This window comes from Etheostoma spectabile, chromosome 3, assembly GCF_008692095.1.
Source record: "Etheostoma spectabile isolate EspeVRDwgs_2016 chromosome 3, UIUC_Espe_1.0, whole genome shotgun sequence".
NCBI lineage: Eukaryota > Metazoa > Chordata > Actinopteri > Perciformes > Percidae > Etheostoma > Etheostoma spectabile.
Window position 1 is genome coordinate 5735124 of NC_045735.1, and position 12192 is coordinate 5747315.

Consider the following 12192-nt stretch of genomic DNA (forward strand, 5'->3'; position numbering starts at 1 on the left):
TTCACAAAGAGATTGATTTTTTTAATGCTGTCCTTTATGGATTTCTTATCTGTTGACATGCTGTCTGTAACATTTCTACTAAGACATGTATTTTTTAAGTGCAAATAACACAAGGGGTGAAGGATTGCAATGGCTGCCTGATAGAGGAAAAAAATGTTATTGTCAAGCCAAGGGAAGTTATTGTTGAAGGGACCGGCATGTGGTCTGTTGGTGACATGTTCAAGTGCCTGCATCAACTCCTCTTCTTAATCAACAGGAATAAGCAATCCACTAATGTTTGGGTCTGGTTTTCTAGTCACGCAGCTAGACGAGGCACTTTTCACACACAAATACGTAAGCGGGGTAGATGATGTGTTGGCGGGGTGTGCAAATGTCACCATGGCAACCTGTCGTCAGTGCCCAACCACATCTGTTACTCCAGAGACTGACAGAGATCCACTAGTATGATTTGGTTCTGTTCATTTGTTTGCGCTTTTCATCGATTTTCATTATTCTGCCTTCTGCCAGAGCCTTCCCCTCTGCAAACATTTCAGAATCTTTCATCTCATTTGCTACCAGACAGATATAGACCCAGGTAGATGCATATTTATTAGTCTGTATTAATCAAAGTAGAAGTTGTAAAAAAAAAAAAAAAAAAAGGTTTTTGGTTGGTTCATTCTTTTTATGGATGATCTTGTAGGTAATCAATTTGTGCAATAACTGTTGTTCTTCTCATTTTGTAATCCAGTTTTAATTGATGACATGAATGCAAGATAACCTTATTTTTGTAAAGAAACCTGAAAAGTGTAAAAAGATGTATGTATATGACGAGAACTGATGCTCACACAGGAGCTTCTGTGTGATGAAGTGATATTTGAATGACGGTTTAAGGGGGAAAGTTTCCCAAATGCCTAAATAAAAGCTGTCAGAATCTCACTAGAATCAGCATTAAGATATTTAAGGACAGCCTTTGTTCAAGAAGAGAAGTGGCTCAGACTCTTGATTTTGGCTTTTGGAAACCTTCCCTGTCTCATCTTAAAAAGGCTCTGTGGTGAATCTGCTGCATGAACTGTAGCCCGCGCTCTCAGCTCCCAACCCCACCACCACCACCACCACCACCATGTTGAGGGTTATCTTTTATGCACTCCATGGGCTTAGGGAATGTATATTGTACTGGCGGCTCTCCACTACAGCAAACCCCAAGGGCCAAGCTATTTTTCACACCGAAAAATTGTTTTTTATATCAGGGATGAATAAATGAGATTTTAACAATTATTTTGTTGAAGATTTTTCTGTTTTATATCTCCTGCTATTCTGCAGATGCCTGTCCTCTTTTTCCCTTCAGTAACAGCTGGAAAGCACCTGGAGTGTTGTTTTTGTGTTCCGGTGATAATCCCAGTGGGGAAGCAAACGGCGTAATGCCACAATAATTAGTTATTTTTGTCCCAAATCTTTTTAGTGCACAGTGATTTAAAGGCTGTATACAATGTGTGTGCCTGACCATGCATTTTGATCAGATGAGAATATTCATACCCTGTAATTCAATCTGCCCAAATCTATCTCAGTAAACAAACCGTTTAACGAGGTTTATTTCTTGCTATTGGAGAACAGATTTCAAGTTTAAGCTCATTTCATTGCACTAGTAAAGGCCTTTTATTTAAGAAAATACAATGAATAAAGACACAAATAACTTTAAACAAGAACTGACCAACAGATTAACAAACGTAATGGCAAAAATACAACAAGATTATGAACCTATACGTATAGTCATACTAGCATCTTAAGCATGGTGGTATTTTGAGCTATAATACTGATGTCTTTCCAGCTCCCCACAACAAGAAGTAACTTTACAGCTACAATTACAAGTCTCTATGGAAATAAGATCAAAACAATGTGCACCACAACCAATTCTATGAAGTGTTTGAAAGATAACAGTTAAGTTTATTTAAGAATTAATTAAAAATTATTGCAAATATTTTATCTCACTTGTGGGAATGCACCAAATTTGTATCCCACTCAGGGTATGGACCCTCATTGAACATGTCAAAGGCTTCTCCAAATACAACCATGAGAATCAGCCTTCTTGCCCTTATTTAGAAAACTCAACCAGTGTAGACTTTGTGGCCCTTCTGCTGCATTCAAATTATATAGGATAAATGGTAAAGATCTGAACTATTCCCATGTTTACAGCATTTATGTCATGGGACAATTAAAATAATTAAAAATAGTTTGCATTGATTACATATAGTATCTCATTTGTGACTTAAGTTAACACTTCCATATTGCTTTGTACAAAATTGGATAGAAAAACCTGTTTCACAATTGTAATTTATAACACATGTTTACTTGAGCAATATTTACAAGTCAGAAACTGGTAAGTATGGTAACTCCAACAACAGCACCCCATAATATATTGCAGGCTGGTGAGTTTAATGGTGCAGTCATGCACTCACTTGATCCTTATCAAGTTGTAAAGTCTGGAAAGTTACGAAATGTTACATGACGATGTTCATCAGAGCATCTATCCATGACGTGGGACACAAAAAATACTTGCATGGGTTTTGTACCACCCCTAAAAGAATGAATTTGGGTGGGGCAGGGGACTAGCTCTGCTCAGCCATGATGCCCTTCTCTTAAAATACCTCATTGTGCAATTTTTGTCCTCTAGCATGTGAACCTTAAAGGGATAGTTCACCGTGGGAAAGATGACTCTATCTTTAAATTGGGTCAATTATGTACTATAAATGTGAATTTTGTTTTAAAAATTGGTGCCTTCTAGGCCGAGAAAAGCCAGAAAATGTGTTTTTGGCTCATGTGGATGAAAGACACCAAATGCCAGAACGCACTTGCTTTTCCTCCACTCCCAAGCCACGCCTACTGTTTAGAGACATAGACAGACAGTAAGGCATTCAATTCAAGTGTATTTTATTGACATTTCAACCATATACACAAAATGTTTCAGTGGTCTCACACATTTAACATATATAGAAATTACATTATATGAAAAGGACATACAAAACAGGCTACAGTTAGTGCACACACATTATAGGCTCCGTAAAGTTCAGCTAACGCAATGGTAGCTTTAGCGCTTGGAGTGATGTAAACGTGGAGTATAAACACAGCCGTGAATTTGCGTGTAATGTAGAATGGTCGGCATTTAACAATCACAAACTCCACCAGTGGTTAGCAGTAGTTAGATAAAATAACCCCATTTCTGCACCAGTCCGTGTCCATGTTAACACAGCCCACCTCCACAAGTTGGTAATATAGTTTCCTGTATATTCTCCGATCTGTACCCATGTATCCCAATGGTAGGCCTACACATTTGCGGTAGTTTGAATGCACATAATTGTTGTAAAAGTTTGCTGCTGAAAAGAGAGAGCTGTGGCTTAGCTCCCAGATGGCTGACACTCGACTTGCTTCGGCTCCAAGGGGGTAAGCCTCTCCTCTCTAAGCAAATCTTCCTATGGCGCCATTTGGATGCTACCCAGCCATCACCCGTCGTTAGCATTCCATTGACTGACATTCATTTCGGCGCCCCTTTGACAGCGAATAACTTCACAGCTGAAGTGTTTAAAGACTCTAGTTGTCCGTTGTTTATTTCTAAAAAAACAAGACAATGTATAAAAGGCTCAATTACCTTGTAGCTCACGTTATGGCTCCGTAGCAGATGTTTTTGTAAAAATCACTAAAGATTGTGTCATATAAACATAACAAGTTTTGTAACAACGAATACATCACATGCGGTTGCAATTATGAAGTAAAAACGTAATGAACAAGAGTTTTCATACTCAATATAACTTTCTTTTTTAACTTTAAATTTTTTTATGATCAGTGTGTGTGTGTGTGTGTGTGTGTGTGTGTGTGAGTAAGAGAGAGACACAGAGAGAGAGAGAGAAAGAGAGAGAGGGAGCGGGGGTTGATGCTGTTTCTCAGATCTGCATTGACTTTAATGAAGCCAGCTGACGGTTAAAAAAAAAAAAGGTCTCCGACGGCAGACGCAACGGGAGTTGCACTTAAACCAAGCAGCATGTCTGAAACCCCACGTTTACCAGAAATCTACTGGTTACTAAGTATGTACTACAAACCGAAGTTAAAAACAAACCTGAAGCTGAAGAAACCCTTTACGTTAACGGAACAGATCCGCGGACCTGAACTGAGAGAGGGAGGAGAGAGAGAGAGAGAGAGAGAGAGAGAGAGAGAGAAGAGAGGGAGAGAGAGAGAGCGAGAGCGCTGTAATTCTCCATGTTCTGTGTGTGTGTAAGTCGAGCGTGTGTGTGTAGGGGGGGGGGGCGCGTGTGATTATCACAGAACGCAGCGCGGCCATCTGAGAGTTTTATTCAATCCGAGTACAGATATTGACTCGTATTACTCGTATAATACTTGTACTCGGCAAAAGTGCTTTATCCGTACCGGATACTCGTTTCAGCCGAGTACTCGGCTCATCCCTAGTCATAACCACGTGACTTACTGTTGTACAGTTGAGGAATCACTGTATAGTGCAGGGTAAGATCGCAGACAGTTTGGACGTCCGACATTAGCTGTTTAGGTTTAATTACTAATGTTAACTAGCATTGAAGTTAGCAAAAATTAGCCTGTGCCTATGTTATCTTCTAACACATACTTACGCTCTCCGTCTCTGCTGATTGGGAATAATTGAGATTTCTACCAGAAGACTCAGTTGGAAGCTACGCAGTAACGCTCAGCCATCACCGGAAAAGAGCTTCTAATATCCTTCACTGGTCTCCGTCGAGAGCAATGAGATCTGTTGGTCCATTTCTTTAACTGTACATGTTTGACTCGCTTCAGGTTAAGATTCCAATCCCCTATGGGCAGGTTGAAAAAATGTTTGAGTCATCAGAGGCTTTTTTCTAGACCCACAATACAGAGACATCTAGTCTCAGGGGGACATGAGGGACGGAAGCACTGTCATTCGAAAATACTACCAGGTTTCTACTGATAAAAAGCTTAATGCTAATCGGTGAAGTATCCCTTCAATTTCTAAAACAACTGATGAACAACTCCCAAAATATTAAAGTATGTCAAGTGCGGCACTTCAATGCCAGTAGCAAACTCTAAACTTAACTAAAAATGTGTTCCTAGTTGTGCTTTCCCATGGGGGATGTTAAGTGCTAAGTAATGATGTACACACTTTTTTTGCAGTCTCAATTTTGTGACTATGTGTTTGTTTCTTTGTCAGTGTTTTTTCTGTCCCCTCCATCTGGTGCTTCCTCATTCACAACACACACAGACACACATACGAGCGTACATGCACACACACCTTCATCATCTGTTGTTTTGCTGTTTTTGAATGAAAGGAAAGCATCTGGACTGTAATGGGTGAAGAGTGCGTAATGAACTAAACAAGTTCATATTCATTAAACTGCAGCCCCATCCCTGTGTGTGTGTGTGTGTGTGTGTGTGTGTGTGTGTGTGTGTGTGTGTGTGTGTGTGTGTGTGTGTGTGTGGGCGTGTGTATAATGCTACAGTAGGACACCTCTTTCTACCCAGTGTTGTAGAAATATATTTTTTACATTCTGTTGAAATTTGTACCTACATAATCTGGAGTCCATTCTAATTGAATTGCCAGTTAATATCAGTAGTGATGTAACCCCAACACCTTCCTGTAACAAAACTGGGTTGTGAGTCAGTGACTGTATGCCTATTTGAGTGTTTTCACACTGAAAAGTTTTCAAGACTTTTCAAGACAAAACACTGCTGCAGTCGCTCATCTGTATTGCGATGAATGAGAGATGAATTGAGCAGGGTGCCATCTGTCTGTGCTGACGTGCCCCTTGTTCTGATGAATAACAAATAAGTGTGTCACTTGAAAAAGTCTTCCTGCCATCCAGTAACTGCTACAAAGTAGGAAGTGCTTGTTGCACTTGGAGACTGATTGATGTCATTGCTGGTAAGAGGCACAGACAGGCCTTTGGAGACAACTACACTTTGTTTTTTGTCTGTGTGTATGTGTCTTCATCAATGCCACAGATCGTAAAAAGGAAAGAAAAACTTCAGAAAAGTATAAAAAGTGCATTTTTGTTTTCTGTCAGTCCGCAGTTTTACGCATAGATGTAATGATCAGTTAGGTTTTATTGCTTTACTTTTAAAACTCAATTAGCCTTTGCGCTAGCAAACTGAGGTAAAACTTGACACTTGCTTCTCTTGGAATTAGAAATTAACGAGAGTAACAGGTGCACTAGCTTTGAAAGTGAGTTTTAAGTGTTGTGGCTAGAGACTTAACAGTAATAACCAACTTTTATTCCTGTTAAGTGTTAAATGTGTACATTTAGAACAATAAAAATGTGTGATTAATTTGCGATTAAATATTTTACATTATATTTTTTATCTGGGCTAAAACAGCAGACAGAATTAGCAACTAGCAGGTGAACAGCATTTAGCAACTAAAGAGACAAATAATATTAATAATGCTTAATGCTTGTGAATGCTGAAAAGCTAAATTGCTAAAGCTAAACTGGATTGCTGGCATAATTGCGTAAGAAGAAAGGGAAGTAGTGAGAATAGTTGGTAACGTGGTTTTAAGGTTTTAATCAGTACAAATTTCATTGAAATGTTGAAAAATACCAATAATGTATTAAACAATAGTAGAATATTTTAAGTTTTTTTAAAAAGAAGTTTCATAATATAGCATGTCAAAAAGTCATACTATAGGTATGTTGATAAAGGCATGAAAAAGTCATAGTATAGTTTAACAAAAGAAGTGATAAAAAGGTCATGGTATATCGAAGAAATTCATATAAAAGTCATTAAATAGTCATAGCACCTAAGCCGAGTGAATTTAATTAAAAGACATCTCTCAGATCTAATGGTTTTAGTTGGACTTCTTTAACTTTAAGTTTTGTCTTTAAGATGTTTTTTTTATTTCTTCTTGCTGAATTTCGGGGGGACATTTTAGGCCTTTGTTTTTGTAGAACATCTGAAGACATGAAGGGGAGAGAGAGGGGGAATGACATGCAGCAAAGGTGAGTGTCATTTATTCATGATCTCCTCTAGCTTTCTCAACGTTTTAGACACGGCTATGGTGACAATAAGGGTCCAAAAGGATGTGAATAATAGATAACTACCACAGTGGGACACAAACCGACTACAAAGAGACTCAAAACAACCCCAAGGAAATAAAAAATGAAAAAAAAGCAATAAAACAAAGAGATGCAAAAAAATGTATGGTGCGATTGCTTTTTTTAAAAATTATTATTATTATTGAAAAATGTCAAATATTTTTGAAGAATGGCGCCTAGACCCCCCTGCCAGGGAAAACACTGTATAGTAGGTTGAAAAAAGTCAGTATAGTATGTCAAAAATTGTCATAGTACACTGTAGCATGTTGAAAGAAATGGTTAAAAAGTAGTATAATGTGTCATAAAAAGTCCCGGTGTAGTATGTTGCAAACAGTCAAAGTATAGTATGTTGGAAAAACTGATTGTGTGCATCAGTTTTAGTGGCTTCTTCAAACGAGTCCTGCTGCCATCTTCCTCTATTCCAACACATCAGCGCACGTTTTGCCAACCGACGTATTTCTGTAATCAGACATCAATTAAGTTGAGGAAATGGAAGTCATGGAAATCAAAAAAGAAATAGTATAGTATGTTGAAAAGAGGCATAAAATAGTATCTTGGAAAAAAATCATAAAATAGTCCTAGTGATAAAAAGTGAGCATAGTACGTCTAAAATTGAGATAGTATAGCATGTTGAAAAAATTGTATAAAAGTCACAGCATAGTATGTCTAAAACAAGTCATAGTATAACATGGAAAAAATACATTAAAAAGTCTTACTAAGTCGAAAATGCTTGTACAAAATTCATACTACACAATGTTGAAAAAAGTGATATGACAGTCATAGAGCCTTATCTTGCACCCAGTGCAATTGACTTTGTTTAAAACCTCGTGATTCAGTGAGAGTCCAAAACAAGTATGTTTTTGTGAAATTTCTTTATTTACATTTTGTCAAAAAGAAAAATCACTAGCCCATGCATGTATTAATAGCCTGTGCCTAGCAAATCCACCATCATAATAGCAATCCGCCATGGAACAAGCATGCCTGCTTTTAAAGGGAATGTGAAATAACGCTCTGATTGGATTATTGCACGTTACGCCCAAACCAAAACTTCAGACCAACCCATTTTAGATTTGCGTTGGGTGCAAGAGCAATTTATCCAGCCTGTATAATAGCAACAGCGCCCAAGATCCGCCCACAAAGCTACTTGCATTTGGCGTTTGATACTTAAAATAGGGCCCATAGTATTGTTTGTTGAAAAATGTTATAGTATAGTATGTTTAAAAAAGTCCTATAGCATGTTAAAAAAAGTGACAAAAAAGTCATAGTATAATATTTAAAACAAATTATACATATTATTCCGTGTGTGTCGGAAAAAGTCATAAAAAAAATCATGTATAGTGTATATATATAGTCAAATATTATGCTAAAAAAAACAATAAATAGAAATAGTATGGTATGTAGAAAAAGAGTGACAAGAAGTCATAGAATTCTGACTTTTTTTACAATTTTAGTGCATCACTGTGAGGAGAGGTGCACATCAGGCTGCAGAATAGGATCTGGCGTTGGGCTCCTGTACGTTGTAGATGTAATGTAAAAGCATAAATCATGCTCAATGATTGGAGGCAATTTTTTTTAGTTGTTTGTTGAAAAAAGTTAAAGTGTAGTATGTCGAAAAAAGTAATTTAAAAAACCCTTGTGATCTTATTTTCTCAACATATTAAGTTGAAAAAAGTGATAGTATTGCTTGTCAAAAAAAGTCATAGTATGATATGTTAAAAAAATCCACAGTATAGTTTGTCCAAAAAAGTCATAGTATATTATGTCGAAAAATGTCATAAAAATGTCATGGTGTAGTAAGTTAAAAAAATATTTAATAATAATATAATAATATATTATAGTATTTCACAGAAGTCATTTAAAAGTCATGGGATACATTATAGTATGTTCCAAAAGTAATTAAAAAGTCATTGAATAGTATGATGAAAAAAGTCATAAAAAGTCATAGTATAGTATGTCGGAAAAAGTCATTGAAAAGTCATAGATTTGTATGTTGAGTTATTGTAAAGAATGTCAAAAAAAGTAAACAAGTTTAAAAAAGTCATAGTATAGTATGATGAAAAATGTACAAAAAGTCATATTATAGTATTTCACAGAAGTCATTTAAAGGGCATGGGAAAGTATATTGAAAAAAGTTATAAAGTCATGGTATAGGACATTGAAAAACCTAAAAATGTCATATTATAGTATGTTGAAAAAAGTTCTATAAAACTCACAGTATTTATTTTAATAGTATATAGTATAATAGTATGTTGAAAAAATTAATAGTAAAGTTCATCCAAAAAAGTCATAGTATATTACATAAAAAAGTCATGAAACGTCATATCACAGTGTGTTGAAAACAGTCATAAAAAGTCAAAGAAAGTCATGGTATAGTATTTCAAAGAAAGTCATAGTATAGTATGTCAAAAAAAGTTGAAAAGTCATAGTATAGTTTGTTGTAAAATGTCGAAAAAAGTCATAGGTGAGTTTGTCCAAAAAAGTCCTGGTAAATTGTATAGTATGATGAAAAAAGTCATAAAAAGTCATAGTTTGTTGAAAAAGTTGGTGAAGGACCATTGGGACTTTGGGAGATGTGGGTTCAATCCTTACCATGGCACACAGGAATGCTTGGGATGAATGAATGTATACATTTGCAATAATGTGTTCGTCATTTCATCGATTTCAATTTTGGAATATTCATCTTTGACCAGCATTTAAAAAGAATTGTTTATGCATTTATTTATATAGTTTTTATATATTTTATGATTTTGTTGTGCCAGTTCAAACAAGTTTTTCCACAGAAGTCAAAGTATACTATGTTGAAAGAAGTAAAAAAGTTATGTGAAAGTATGTTGAAAAAAGTCATAGCATAGTATGTCCAAAAAAGTCATAGTATAACACAGTATGTTGAAAAACGTCATAGTTGTTAAAAAGTCACGGTATAGAATATGTCCAAAAACTAATAGAATATTACGTCATTAAAAGTCATAGTATAGCATGTCGAAAAAAGTTTTAAAAAGAAGTCAAAGCATAGCCCAGTCCAGGAGTTGATTGGAGGTTAAGAGTCTGCAGTGCCTACTTGCTGGTGGTAGTTGCAGCAGTGCTAACCACTGAGCCACCGTACCACTGACTAAAGTTTGTTGAAAAGAGTTATGTAGTATGCTAAAAAAAAGCCATTAAATAGTTATAGTATGGTATGTAGAAAAAGAGTGACAAGAAGTCATAGTATAGTATGAGGAAAAAGTAATAAATGTCGTAACATAGAATGTTGAAAAAAGGACATAGTATAGTATGACCAAAGGTCATAGTATGTTCAAAAAACTGAGAAAAGAATCATTGTATAGTATATTGGAAGATGTCATAGTATAGTATGTGAAAAAATTCATGAAAAAGTAATTGTATAGGATGTCAAAAGATTGTTAAAAACAGTCATAGTATTATTTGTCGAAAAAAAGTGATAACAAAATCACACTAATGAATATAAAAAAATCATAAAAGTCGCATTATAGTATGTTGAAAAAAGTAATGACCTGTCCTATTATAGTATAGTATGTCAAAGAAAGTGATAAAAAGTCATAGTATAGTATATTGAAAAAATACGATTAAAAGGTCATAGTACAGTATGTACATTTGTTTTATAAAAAGTCATAGTAAAGTATGTTCAAAAAACTGAGAAAAGAATCATAGTATAGTATATTGAAAAACGTCATAGTATAGTATGTGGAAAAATTCATGAAAAAGTAATTGTATAGTATGTCAAAAGATTGATAAAAAAAAGTGATAAAAAAAATCCTAGTATCGAATATAAAAAAATCATAAAAGTCATATTATAGTATGTTGAAAAAAGTCATAACCTGTCCTAATATAGTATAGTATGTCAAAGAAAGTGATAAAAAGTCGTAGTATAGTATGTTGGAAAAAAATTATAAAATAGTCACAGTAAAGTATGTTAAAAAAGTCATAACATGTGATAATATAGTACAGTATAGTATGTCAAAGAAAGTGACAACAAGTCATAGTTTAGTATGTTGAAAAAATGTGATTAAAAGGTCATAGTATAGTATGCACATTTTTTTTATAAAAAATCATAGCATAGTGTGTCGGAAAAAAGTGAAAAAAGTCATAGTAGAGTATGTCAAAAATAGTCATAATATAGTATGTAATATAGTATAGTACGACAAAAGGGGAAGAAGTGAGAATAGTTAAAAAAGTGGGATTGGGTTTAATTAGTATGAATGTCTTTCAACAGTTAAAGAATAGCCATAATGTTTGACAGATGTGGTGTATTCAAAATGTTTTTAGTTGAATAAGAGGGAATGTTTTAATTAGATTATTAATATAAAATTACAACATCTTTGAAAAGTATACTAAGAATAATGTCTTAAAGATGTGGAATATTTGGATATTCTGAACATAAAATACAATACAACTAAAAATAACAGAGTGATGATGCTTGGCCTAAACATAGAGAGCCCCAAAGACACTGTGAAATACATGAGCCATAACTAAATTGCGTAAAATGTAAAAAATTAACCACTATTTGTGAAATGTTTCAAGAAAACAATTAGTATGAATTGTTATTTTGTCATTCTGAGATTTATAATAAACAGGTTTTAATGGAGTTCACTTTTATTTCAACATAGAGTGTTGAAAAATTGCTTTAAAACATTGCAGCGAAAGAAAATGTATTTACAGTACAGTATAAATGTATTCTGAAAGTAAAATGTACAATGTATTATAATCTACAGCCAAAACTTATTCATATGAGCCATGCTATAATTCGTAATTCTTATACATTTAATTAATTTATACTTCTCAACATTCCCATTGATATTTCCTAAATATTCCATTAATTACATTCTTAGATTTCAGTATGTATGAAATATAATTTTTCCATCTAACCATGGTCTTACATGCTCTATATTGTTCTAAACAGAGCCCCCCCCCCCCCCCCCTTTCTTTTTATAGAATAGTCATAGTATAGTGTGTTGAAAAAAGTGATAAAAAAGGCATAGTAGAGTATGTCAAAAATAGTCATAGTATGTCAACAAAAGATGAAGCAGTGAGAATAGGGATTTGGTTTAATTAGTATGAATGTCTTTTAACAGTTAAATAATAGCCATAATGTTTGAAAGATTTGGTGTATTCAAATAGT

General features: G+C 34.6%; 1 protein-coding gene across 7 annotated transcripts in view; it reads left to right on the forward strand.

Annotated features, from left to right (window-relative positions):
* Positions 1 to 1254, forward strand: part of LOC116672846 (chloride channel protein 2) — a 162668-nt gene extending 161414 nt beyond the window's left edge. For all 7 annotated transcript variants that reach the window (XM_032504801.1, XM_032504810.1, XM_032504827.1 and 4 more), the window contains one exon: positions 1 to 1254. This exon is cut by the window's left edge and continues 2262 nt beyond it. The gene's annotated coding sequence lies outside the window, so the exon portion shown is untranslated.
* Positions 1255 to 12192: the final 10938 nt, after the last annotated feature.